Here is a 12,076-nt window from a genome sequence, read left to right as displayed (position 1 = left end):
AAGCCCATAGAGGGCTATGGTGAAAAAGGAAATATCCTCAGATGAAATCTGGAAAGACGCTTTCTGAGAAACTGCTCTGTGATGTGTGACTTCCACTCACAGAGTTACATCTGTATTTCGTGGATCTCTTTGCTACCATTATTTCTGTGGAATATGAGAACAGATATTTCGGATCCCTTTGAAGACAATAGGGCCAAAGGAAATATCCTCCGATAACAAAGAGAAAGAAGATTTCTGAGAAACTTCTTTGTGTTCTGTGAAATCATCTCACAGAGTTTGAGCTTTCCCCTCAAGAAGCCTTTCGCTAAGACAGTTCTTGTGGAATTGGCAAAGTGATATTTGGAAGCCCATAGAGGGCTATGGTGAAAAAGGAAATATCCTCAGATGAAATCTGGAAAGAAGCTTTCTGAGAAACTGCTTAGTGTTCTGTTAATTCATCTCACAGAGTTACATCTGTATTTCGTGGATCTCTTTGCTAGCCTTATTTCTGTGGAATCTGAGAACAGATATTTCGGATCCCTTTGAAGTCTATAGGGCCAAAGGAAATATCCTCCGATAACAAAGAGAAAGAAGCTGTCTGAGAAACTTCTTTGTGTTCTGTGAAATCATCTCACAGAGTTACAGCTTTCCCCTCAAGAAGCCTTTCGCTAAGACAGTTCTTGTGGAATTGGCAAAGGGATATTTGGAAGCCCATAGAAGGCTATGGTGAAAAAGGAAATATCCTCAGATGAAATCTGGAAAGAAGCTTTCTGAGAAACTGCTTTGTGTTCTGTTAATTCATCTCACAGAGTTACATCTGTATTTCGTGGATCTCTTTGCTAGCCTTATTTCTGTGGAATCTGAGAACAGATATTTCGGATCCCTTTGAAGTCTATAGGGCCAAAGGAAATATCCTCCGATAACAAAGAGAAAGAAGCTGTCTGAGAAACTTCTTTGTGTTCTGTGAAATCATCTCACAGAGTTACAGCTTTCCCCTCAAGAAGCCTTTCGCTAAGACAGTTCTTGTGGAATTGGCAAAGGGATATTTGGAAGCCCATAGAAGGCTATGGTGAAAAAGGAAATATCCTCAGATGAAATCTGGAAAGAAGCTTTCTGAGAAACTGCTTTGTGTTCTGTTAATTCATCTCACAGAGTTACATCTGTATTTCGTGGATCTCTTTGCTAGCCTTATTTCTGTGGAATCTGAGAACAGATATTTCGGATCCCTTTGAAGTCTATAGGGCCAAAGGAAATATCCTCCGATAACAAAGAGAAAGAAGCTGTCTGAGAAACTTCTTTGTGTTCTGTGAAATCATCTCACAGAGTTACAGCTTTCCCCTCAAGAAGCCTTTCGCTAAGACAGTTCTTGTGGAATTGGCAAAGTGATATTTGGAAGCCCATAGAGGGCTATGGTGAAAAAGGAAATATCCTCAGATGAAATCTGGAAAGAAGCTTTCTGAGAAACTGCTTTGTGTTCTGTTAATTCATCTCACCGAGTTACATCTGTATTTCGTGGATCTCTTTGCTAGCCTTATTTCTGTGGAATCTGAGAACAGATATTTCGGATCCCTTTGAAGTCTATAGAGCCAAAGGAAATATCCTCCGATAACAAAGAGAAAGAAGCTGTCTGAGAAACTTCTTTGTGTTCTGTGAAATCATCTCACAGAGTTACAGCTTTCCCCTCAAGAAGCCTTTCGCTAAGACAGTTCTTGTGGAATTGGCAAAGGGATATTTGGAAGCCCATAGAAGGCTATGGTGAAAAAGGAAATATCCTCAGATGAAATCTGGAAAGAAGCTTTCTGAGAAACTGCTTTGTGTTCTGTTAATTCATCTCACAGAGTTACATCTGTATTTCGTGGATCTCTTTGCTAGCCTTATTTCTGTGGAATCTGAGAACAGATATTTCGGATCCCTTTGAAGTCTATAGGGCCAAAGGAAATATCCTCCGATAACAAAGAGAAAGAAGCTGTCTGAGAAACTTCTTTGTGTTCTGTGAAATCATCTCACAGAGTTACAGCTTTCCCCTCAAGAAGCCTTTCGCTAAGACAGTTCTTGTGGAATTGGCAAAGTGATATTTGGAAGCCCATAGAGGGCTATGGTGAAAAAGGAAATATCCTCAGATGAAATCTGGAAAGAAGCTTTCTGAGAAACTGCTTTGTGTTCTGTTAATTCATCTCACCGAGTTACATCTGTATTTCTTGGATCTCTTTGCTAGCCTTATTTCTGTGGAATCTGAGAACAGATATTTCGGATCCCTTTGAAGACTATAGGGCCAAAGGAAATATCCTCCGATAACAAAGAGAAAGAAGCTTTCTGAGAAACTTCTTTGTGTTCTGTGAAATCATCTCACAGAGTTACAGCTTTCCCCTCAAGAAGCCTTTCGCTAAGACAGTTCTTGTGGAATTGGCAAAGTGATATTTGGAAGACCATAGAGGGCTATGTTGAAAAAGGAAATATCCTCAGATGAAATCTGCAAAGAAGCTTTCTGAGAAACTGCTCTGTGATGTGTGACTTCCACTCACAGAGTTACATCTGTATTTCGTGGATCTCTTTGCTAGCCTTATTTCTTTGGAATCTGAGAACAGATATTTCGGATCCCTTTGAAGTCTATAGGGCCGAAGGAAATATCCTCCGATAACAAAGAGAAAGAAGCCTTCTGAGAAACTTCTTTGTGTTCTGTGAAATCATCTCACAGAGTTTCAGCTTTCCCCTCAAGAAGCCTTTCGCTAAGACAGTTCTTGTGGAATTGGCAAAGTGATATTTGGAAGCCCATAGAGGGCTATGGTGAAAAAGGAAATATCCTCAGATGAAATCTGGAAAGACGCTTTCTGAGAAACTGCTCTCTGATGTGTGACTTCCACTCACAGAGTTACATCTGTATTTCGTGGATCTCTTTGCTACCCTTATTTCTGTGGAATCTGAGAACAGATATTTCGGATCCCTTTGAAGACAATAGGGCCAAAGGAAATATCCTCCGATAACAAAGAGATAGAAGCCTTCTGAGAAACTTCTTTGTGTTCTGTGAAATCATCTCACAGAGTTACAGCTTTCCCCTCAAGAAGCCTTTCGCTAAGACAGTTCTTGTGGAATTGGCAAAGTGATATTTTTAAGCCCATAGAGGGCTATGGTGAAAAAGGAAATATCCTCCGATGAAATCTGGAAAGACGCTTTCTGAGAAACTGCTCTCTGATGTGTGACTTCCACTCACAGAGTTACATCTGTATTTCGTGGATCTCTTTGCTACCCTTATTTCTGTGGTATATGAGAACAGATATTTCGGATCCCTTTGAAGACAATAGGGCCAAAGGAAATATCCTCCGATAACAAAGAGAAAGAAGCTTTCTGAGAAACTTCTTTGTGTTCTGTGAAATCATCTCACAGAGTTTCAGCTTTCCCCTCAAGAAGCCTTTCGTTAAGAAAGTTCTTGTGGAATTGGCAAAGTGATATTTGGAAGCCCATAGAAGGCTATGGTGAAAAAGGAAATATCCTCAGATGAAATCTGGAAAGAAGCTTTCTGAGAAACTGCTCTGTGATGTGTGACTTCCACTCACAGAGTTACATCTGTATTTCGTGGATCTCTTTGCTAGCCTTATTTCTGTGGAATCTGAGAACAGATATTTCGGATCCCTTTGAAGACTATAGGGCCAAAGGAAATATCCTCCGATAACAAAGAGAAAGAAGCTTTCTGAGAAACTTCTTTGTGTTCTGTGAAATCATCTCACAGAGTTACAGCTTTCCCCTCAAGAAGCCTTTCGCTAAGACAGTTCTTGTGGAATTGGCAAAGTGATATTTGGAAGCCCATAGAGGGCTATGGTGAAAAAGGAAATATCCTCAGATGAAATCTGGAAAGAAGCTTTCTGAGAAACTGCTCTGTGATGTGTGACTTCCACTCACAGAGTTACATCTGTATTTCGTGGATCTCTTTGCTAGCCTTATTTCTGTGGAATCTGAGAACACATATTTCGGATCCCTTTGAAGACTATAGGGCCAAAGGAAATATCCTCCGATAACAAAGAGAAAGAAGCCGTCTGAGAAACTTCTTTGTGTTCTGTGAAATCATCTCACAGAGTTACAGCTTTCCCCTCAAGAAGCCTTTCGCTAAGACAGTTCTTGTGGAATTGGCAAAGTGATATTTGGAAGCCCATAGAGGGCTATGGTGAAAAAGGAAATATCCTCAGATGAAATCTGGAAAGAAGCTTTCTGAGAAACTGCTTAGTGTTCTGTTAATTCATCTCACAGAGTTACATCTGTATTTCGTGGATCTCTTTGCTAGCCTTATTTCTGTGGAATCTGAGAACAGATATTTCGGATCCCTTTGTAGTCTATAGGGCCAAAGGAAATATCCTCCGATAACAAAGAGAAAGAAGCTGTCTGAGAAACTTCTTTGTGTTCTGTGAAATCATCTCACAGACTTACAGCTTTCCCCTCAAGAAGCCTTTCGCTGTGACAGTTCTTGTGGAATTGGCAAAGTGATATTTGGAAGCCCATAGAGGGCTACGGTGAAAAAGGAAATATCCTCAGATGAAATCTGGAAAGAAGCTTTCTGAGAAACTGCTTTGTGTTCTGTTAATTCATCTCACAGAGTTACATCTGTATTTCGTGGATCTCTTTGCTAGCCTTATTTCTGTGGAATCTGAGAACAGATATTTCGGATCCCTTTGAAGACTATAGGGCCAAAGGAAATATCCTCCGATAACAAAGAGAAAGAAGCTTTCTGAGAAACTTCTTTGTGTTCTGTGAAATCATCTCACAGAGTTACAGCTTTCCCCTCAAGAAGCCTTTCGCTAAGACAGTTCTTGTGGAATTGGCAAAGTGATATTTGGAAGACCATAGAGGGCTATGGTGAAAAAGGAAATATCCTCAGATGAAATCTGGAAAGAAGCTTTCTGAGAAACTGCTTTGTGTTCTGTTAATTCATCTCACAGAGTTACATCTGTATTTCGTGGATCTCTTTGCTAGCCTTATTTCTGTGGAATCTGAGAACAGATATTTCGGATCCCTTTGAAGACAATAGGGCCAAAGGAAATATCCTCCGATAACAAAGAGAAAGAAGCCTTCTGAGAAACTTCTTTATGTTCTGTGAAATCATCTCACAGAGTTACAGCTTTCCCCTCAAGAAGCCTTCCGCTAAGACAGTTCTTGTGGAATTGGCAAAGTGATATTTGCAAGCCCATAGAGGGCTATGGTGAAAAAGGAAATATCCTCAGATGAAATCTGGAAAGACGCTTTCTGAGAAACTGCTCTCTGATGTGTGACTTCCACTCACAGAGTTACATCTGTATTTCGTGGATCTCTTTGCTACCCTTATTTCTGTGGAATATGAGAACAGATATTTCGGATACCTTTGAAGACAATAGGGCCAAAGGAAATATCCTCCGATAACAAAGAAAAAGAAGCTTTCTGAGAAACTTCTTTGTGTTCTGTGAAATCATCTCACAGAGTTTCAGCTTTCCCCTCAAGAAGCCTTTCGCTAAGACAGTTCTTGTGGAATTGGCAAAGTGATATTTGGAAGCCCATAGAGGGCTATTTTGAAAAAGGAAATATCCTCAGATGAAATCTGGAAAGAAGCTTTCTGAGAAACTGCTCTGTGATGTGTGACTTCCACTCACAGAGTTACTTCTGTATTTCGTGGATCTCTTTGCTAGCCTTATTTCTGTGGAATCTGAGAACAGATATTTCGGATCCCTTTGAAGACTATAGGGCCAAAGGAAATATCCTCTGATAACAAAGAGAAAGAAGCTTTCTGAGAAACTTCTTTGTGTTCTGTGAAATCATCTCACAGAGTTACAGCTTTCCCCTCAAGAAGCCTTTCGCTAAGACAGTTCTTGTGGAATTGGCAAAGTGATATTTGGAAGCCCATAGAGGGCTATGGTGAAAAAGGAAATATCCTCAGATGAAATCTGGAAAGAAGCTTTCTGAGAAACTGCTCTGTGATGTGTGACTTCCACTCACAGAGTTACATCTGTATTTCGTGGATCTCTTTGCTAGCCTTATTTCTGTGGAATCTGAGAACACATATTTCGGATCCCTTTGAAGACTATAGGGCCAAAGGAAATATCCTCCGACAACAAAGAGAAAGAAGCTTTCTGAGAAACTTCTTTGTGTTCTGTGAAATCATCTCACAGAGTTACAGCTTTCCCCTCAAGAAGCCTTTTGCTAAGACAGTTCTTGTGGAATTGGCAAAGTGATATTTGGAAGCCTATAGAGGGCTATGGTGAAAAAGGAAATATCCTCAGATGAAATCTGGAAAGAAGCTTTCTGAGAAACTGCTTAGTGTTCTGTTAATTCATCTCACAGAGTTACATCTGTATTTCGTGGATCTCTTTGCTAGCCTTATTTCTGTGGAATCTGAGAACAGATATTTCGGATCCCTTTGAAGTCTATAGGGCCAAAGGAAATATCCTCCGATAACAAAGAGAAAGAAGCTGTCTGAGAAACTTCTTTGTGTTCTGTGAAATCATCTCACAGAGTTACAGCTTTCCCCTCAAGAAGCCTTTCGCTAAGACAGTTCTTGTGGAATTGGCAAAGTGATATTTGGAAGCCCATAGAGGGCTACGGTGAAAAAGGAAATATCCTCAGATGAAATCTGGAAAGAAGCTTTCTGAGAAACTGCTTTGTGTTCTGTTAATTCATCTCACAGAGTTACATCTGTATTTCGTGGATCTCTTTGCTAGCCTTATTTCTGTGGAATCTGAGAACAGATATTTCGGATCCCTTTGAAGACTATAGGGCCAAAGGAAATATCCTCCGATAACAAAGAGAAAGAAGCTTTCTGAGAAACTTCTTTGTGTTCTGTGAAATCATCTCACAGAGTTACAGCTTTCCCCTCAAGAAGCCTTTCGCTAAGACAGTTCTTGTGGAATTGGCAAAGTGATATTTGGAAGACCATAGAGGGCTATGTTGAAAAAGGAAATATCCTCAGATGAAATCTGCAAAGAAGCTTTCTGAGAAACTGCTCTGTGATGTGTGACTTCCACTCACAGAGTTACATCTGTATTTCGTGGATCTCTTTGCTAGCCTTATTTCTGTGGAATCTGAGAACAGATATTTCGGATCACTTTGAAGAATATAGGGCCGAAGGAAATATCCTCCGATAACAAAGAGAAAGAAGCCTTCTGAGAAACTTCTTTGTGTTCTGTGAAATCATCTCACAGAGTTACAGCTTTCCCCTCAAGAAGCCTTTCGCTAAGACAGTTCTTGTGGAATTGGCAAAGTGATATTTGGAAGCCCATAGAGGGCTATGGTGAAAAAGGAAATATCCTCAGATGAAATCTGGAAAGACGCTTTCTGAGAAACTGCTCTCTGATGTGTGACTTCCACTCTCAGAGTTACATCTGTATTTCTTGGTCTCTTTGCTACCCTTATTTCTGTGGAATCTGAGAACAGATATTTCGGATCCCTTTTAAGACAATAGGGCCAAAGGAAATATCCTCCGATAACAAAGAGAAAGAAGCCTTCTGAGAAACTTCTTTGTGTTCTGTGAAATCATCTCACAGAGTTACAGCTTTCCCCTGAAGAAGCCTTTCGCTAAGACAATTCTTGTGGAATTGGCAAAGTGATATTTGGAAGCCCATAGAGGGCTATGGTGAAAAAGGAAATATCCTCAGATGAAATCTGGAAAGACGCTTTCTGAGAAACTGCTCTGTGATGTGTGACTTCCACTCACAGAGTTACATCTGTATTTCGTGGATCTCTTTGCTACCCTTATTTCTGTGGAATATGAGAACAGATATTTCGGATCCCTTTGAAGACAATAGGGCCAAAGGAAATATCCTCCGATAACAAAGAGAAAGAAGATTTCTGAGAAACTTCTTTGTGTTCTGTGAAATCATCTCACAGAGTTTGAGCTTTCCCCTCAAGAAGCCTTTCGCTAAGACAGTTCTTGTGGAATTGGCAAAGTGATATTTGGAAGCCCATAGAGGGCTATGGTGAAAAAGGAAATATCCTCAGATGAAATCTGGAAAGAAGCTTTCTGAGAAACTGCTTAGTGTTCTGTTAATTCATCTCACAGAGTTACATCTGTATTTCGTGGATCTCTTTGCTAGCCTTATTTCTGTGGAATCTGAGAACAGATATTTCGGATCCCTTTGAAGTCTATAGGGCCAAAGGAAATATCCTCCGATAACAAAGAGAAAGAAGCTGTCTGAGAAACTTCTTTGTGTTCTGTGAAATCATCTCACAGAGTTACAGCTTTCCCCTCAAGAAGCCTTTCGCTAAGACAGTTCTTGTGGAATTGGCAAAGGGATATTTGGAAGCCCATAGAAGGCTATGGTGAAAAAGGAAATATCCTCAGATGAAATCTGGAAAGAAGCTTTCTGAGAAACTGCTTTGTGTTCTGTTAATTCATCTCACAGAGTTACATCTGTATTTCGTGGATCTCTTTGCTAGCCTTATTTCTGTGGAATCTGAGAACAGATATTTCGGATCCCTTTGAAGTCTATAGGGCCAAAGGAAATATCCTCCGATAACAAAGAGAAAGAAGCTGTCTGAGAAACTTCTTTGTGTTCTGTGAAATCATCTCACAGAGTTACAGCTTTCCCCTCAAGAAGCCTTTCGCTAAGACAGTTCTTGTGGAATTGGCAAAGGGATATTTGGAAGCCCATAGAAGGCTATGGTGAAAAAGGAAATATCCTCAGATGAAATCTGGAAAGAAGCTTTCTGAGAAACTGCTTTGTGTTCTGTTAATTCATCTCACAGAGTTACATCTGTATTTCGTGGATCTCTTTGCTAGCCTTATTTCTGTGGAATCTGAGAACAGATATTTCGGATCCCTTTGAAGTCTATAGGGCCAAAGGAAATATCCTCCGATAACAAAGAGAAAGAAGCTGTCTGAGAAACTTCTTTGTGTTCTGTGAAATCATCTCACAGAGTTACAGCTTTCCCCTCAAGAAGCCTTTCGCTAAGACAGTTCTTGTGGAATTGGCAAAGTGATATTTGGAAGCCCATAGAGGGCTATGGTGAAAAAGGAAATATCCTCAGATGAAATCTGGAAAGAAGCTTTCTGAGAAACTGCTTTGTGTTCTGTTAATTCATCTCACCGAGTTACATCTGTATTTCGTGGATCTCTTTGCTAGCCTTATTTCTGTGGAATCTGAGAACAGATATTTCGGATCCCTTTGAAGTCTATAGAGCCAAAGGAAATATCCTCCGATAACAAAGAGAAAGAAGCTGTCTGAGAAACTTCTTTGTGTTCTGTGAAATCATCTCACAGAGTTACAGCTTTCCCCTCAAGAAGCCTTTCGCTAAGACAGTTCTTGTGGAATTGGCAAAGGGATATTTGGAAGCCCATAGAAGGCTATGGTGAAAAAGGAAATATCCTCAGATGAAATCTGGAAAGAAGCTTTCTGAGAAACTGCTTTGTGTTCTGTTAATTCATCTCACAGAGTTACATCTGTATTTCGTGGATCTCTTTGCTAGCCTTATTTCTGTGGAATCTGAGAACAGATATTTCGGATCCCTTTGAAGTCTATAGGGCCAAAGGAAATATCCTCCGATAACAAAGAGAAAGAAGCTGTCTGAGAAACTTCTTTGTGTTCTGTGAAATCATCTCACAGAGTTACAGCTTTCCCCTCAAGAAGCCTTTCGCTAAGACAGTTCTTGTGGAATTGGCAAAGTGATATTTGGAAGCCCATAGAGGGCTATGGTGAAAAAGGAAATATCCTCAGATGAAATCTGGAAAGAAGCTTTCTGAGAAACTGCTTTGTGTTCTGTTAATTCATCTCACCGAGTTACATCTGTATTTCTTGGATCTCTTTGCTAGCCTTATTTCTGTGGAATCTGAGAACAGATATTTCGGATCCCTTTGAAGACTATAGGGCCAAAGGAAATATCCTCCGATAACAAAGAGAAAGAAGCTTTCTGAGAAACTTCTTTGTGTTCTGTGAAATCATCTCACAGAGTTACAGCTTTCCCCTCAAGAAGCCTTTCGCTAAGACAGTTCTTGTGGAATTGGCAAAGTGATATTTGGAAGACCATAGAGGGCTATGTTGAAAAAGGAAATATCCTCAGATGAAATCTGCAAAGAAGCTTTCTGAGAAACTGCTCTGTGATGTGTGACTTCCACTCACAGAGTTACATCTGTATTTCGTGGATCTCTTTGCTAGCCTTATTTCTTTGGAATCTGAGAACAGATATTTCGGATCCCTTTGAAGTCTATAGGGCCGAAGGAAATATCCTCCGATAACAAAGAGAAAGAAGCCTTCTGAGAAACTTCTTTGTGTTCTGTGAAATCATCTCACAGAGTTTCAGCTTTCCCCTCAAGAAGCCTTTCGCTAAGACAGTTCTTGTGGAATTGGCAAAGTGATATTTGGAAGCCCATAGAGGGCTATGGTGAAAAAGGAAATATCCTCAGATGAAATCTGGAAAGACGCTTTCTGAGAAACTGCTCTCTGATGTGTGACTTCCACTCACAGAGTTACATCTGTATTTCGTGGATCTCTTTGCTACCCTTATTTCTGTGGAATCTGAGAACAGATATTTCGGATCCCTTTGAAGACAATAGGGCCAAAGGAAATATCCTCCGATAACAAAGAGATAGAAGCCTTCTGAGAAACTTCTTTGTGTTCTGTGAAATCATCTCACAGAGTTACAGCTTTCCCCTCAAGAAGCCTTTCGCTAAGACAGTTCTTGTGGAATTGGCAAAGTGATATTTTTAAGCCCATAGAGGGCTATGGTGAAAAAGGAAATATCCTCCGATGAAATCTGGAAAGACGCTTTCTGAGAAACTGCTCTCTGATGTGTGACTTCCACTCACAGAGTTACATCTGTATTTCGTGGATCTCTTTGCTACCCTTATTTCTGTGGTATATGAGAACAGATATTTCGGATCCCTTTGAAGACAATAGGGCCAAAGGAAATATCCTCCGATAACAAAGAGAAAGAAGCTTTCTGAGAAACTTCTTTGTGTTCTGTGAAATCATCTCACAGAGTTTCAGCTTTCCCCTCAAGAAGCCTTTCGTTAAGAAAGTTCTTGTGGAATTGGCAAAGTGATATTTGGAAGCCCATAGAAGGCTATGGTGAAAAAGGAAATATCCTCAGATGAAATCTGGAAAGAAGCTTTCTGAGAAACTGCTCTGTGATGTGTGACTTCCACTCACAGAGTTACATCTGTATTTCGTGGATCTCTTTGCTAGCCTTATTTCTGTGGAATCTGAGAACAGATATTTCGGATCCCTTTGAAGACTATAGGGCCAAAGGAAATATCCTCCGATAACAAAGAGAAAGAAGCCGTCTGAGAAACTTCTTTGTGTTCTGTGAAATCATCTCACAGAGTTACAGCTTTCCCCTCAAGAAGCCTTTCGCTAAGACAGTTCTTGTGGAATTGGCAAAGTGATATTTGGAAGCCCATAGAGGGCTATGGTGAAAAAGGAAATATCCTCAGATGAAATCTGGAAAGAAGCTTTCTGAGAAACTGCTTAGTGTTCTGTTAATTCATCTCACAGAGTTACATCTGTATTTCGTGGATCTCTTTGCTAGCCTTATTTCTGTGGAATCTGAGAACAGATATTTCGGATCCCTTTGTAGTCTATAGGGCCAAAGGAAATATCCTCCGATAACAAAGAGAAAGAAGCTGTCTGAGAAACTTCTTTGTGTTCTGTGAAATCATCTCACAGACTTACAGCTTTCCCCTCAAGAAGCCTTTCGCTGTGACAGTTCTTGTGGAATTGGCAAAGTGATATTTGGAAGCCCATAGAGGGCTACGGTGAAAAAGGAAATATCCTCAGATGAAATCTGGAAAGAAGCTTTCTGAGAAACTGCTTTGTGTTCTGTTAATTCATCTCACAGAGTTACATCTGTATTTCGTGGATCTCTTTGCTAGCCTTATTTCTGTGGAATCTGAGAACAGATATTTCGGATCCCTTTGAAGACTATAGGGCCAAAGGAAATATCCTCCGATAACAAAGAGAAAGAAGCTTTCTGAGAAACTTCTTTGTGTTCTGTGAAATCATCTCACAGAGTTACAGCTTTCCCCTCAAGAAGCCTTTCGCTAAGACAGTTCTTGTGGAATTGGCAAAGTGATATTTGGAAGACCATAGAGGGCTATGGTGAAAAAGGAAATATCCTCAGATGAAATCTGGAAAGAAGCTTTCTGAGAAAC

Source organism: Macaca mulatta, chromosome 1, assembly GCF_049350105.2.
Source record: "Macaca mulatta isolate MMU2019108-1 chromosome 1, T2T-MMU8v2.0, whole genome shotgun sequence".
Taxonomy (NCBI): domain Eukaryota; kingdom Metazoa; phylum Chordata; class Mammalia; order Primates; family Cercopithecidae; genus Macaca; species Macaca mulatta.
Note: the sequence above shows the minus strand (reverse complement) of the source record.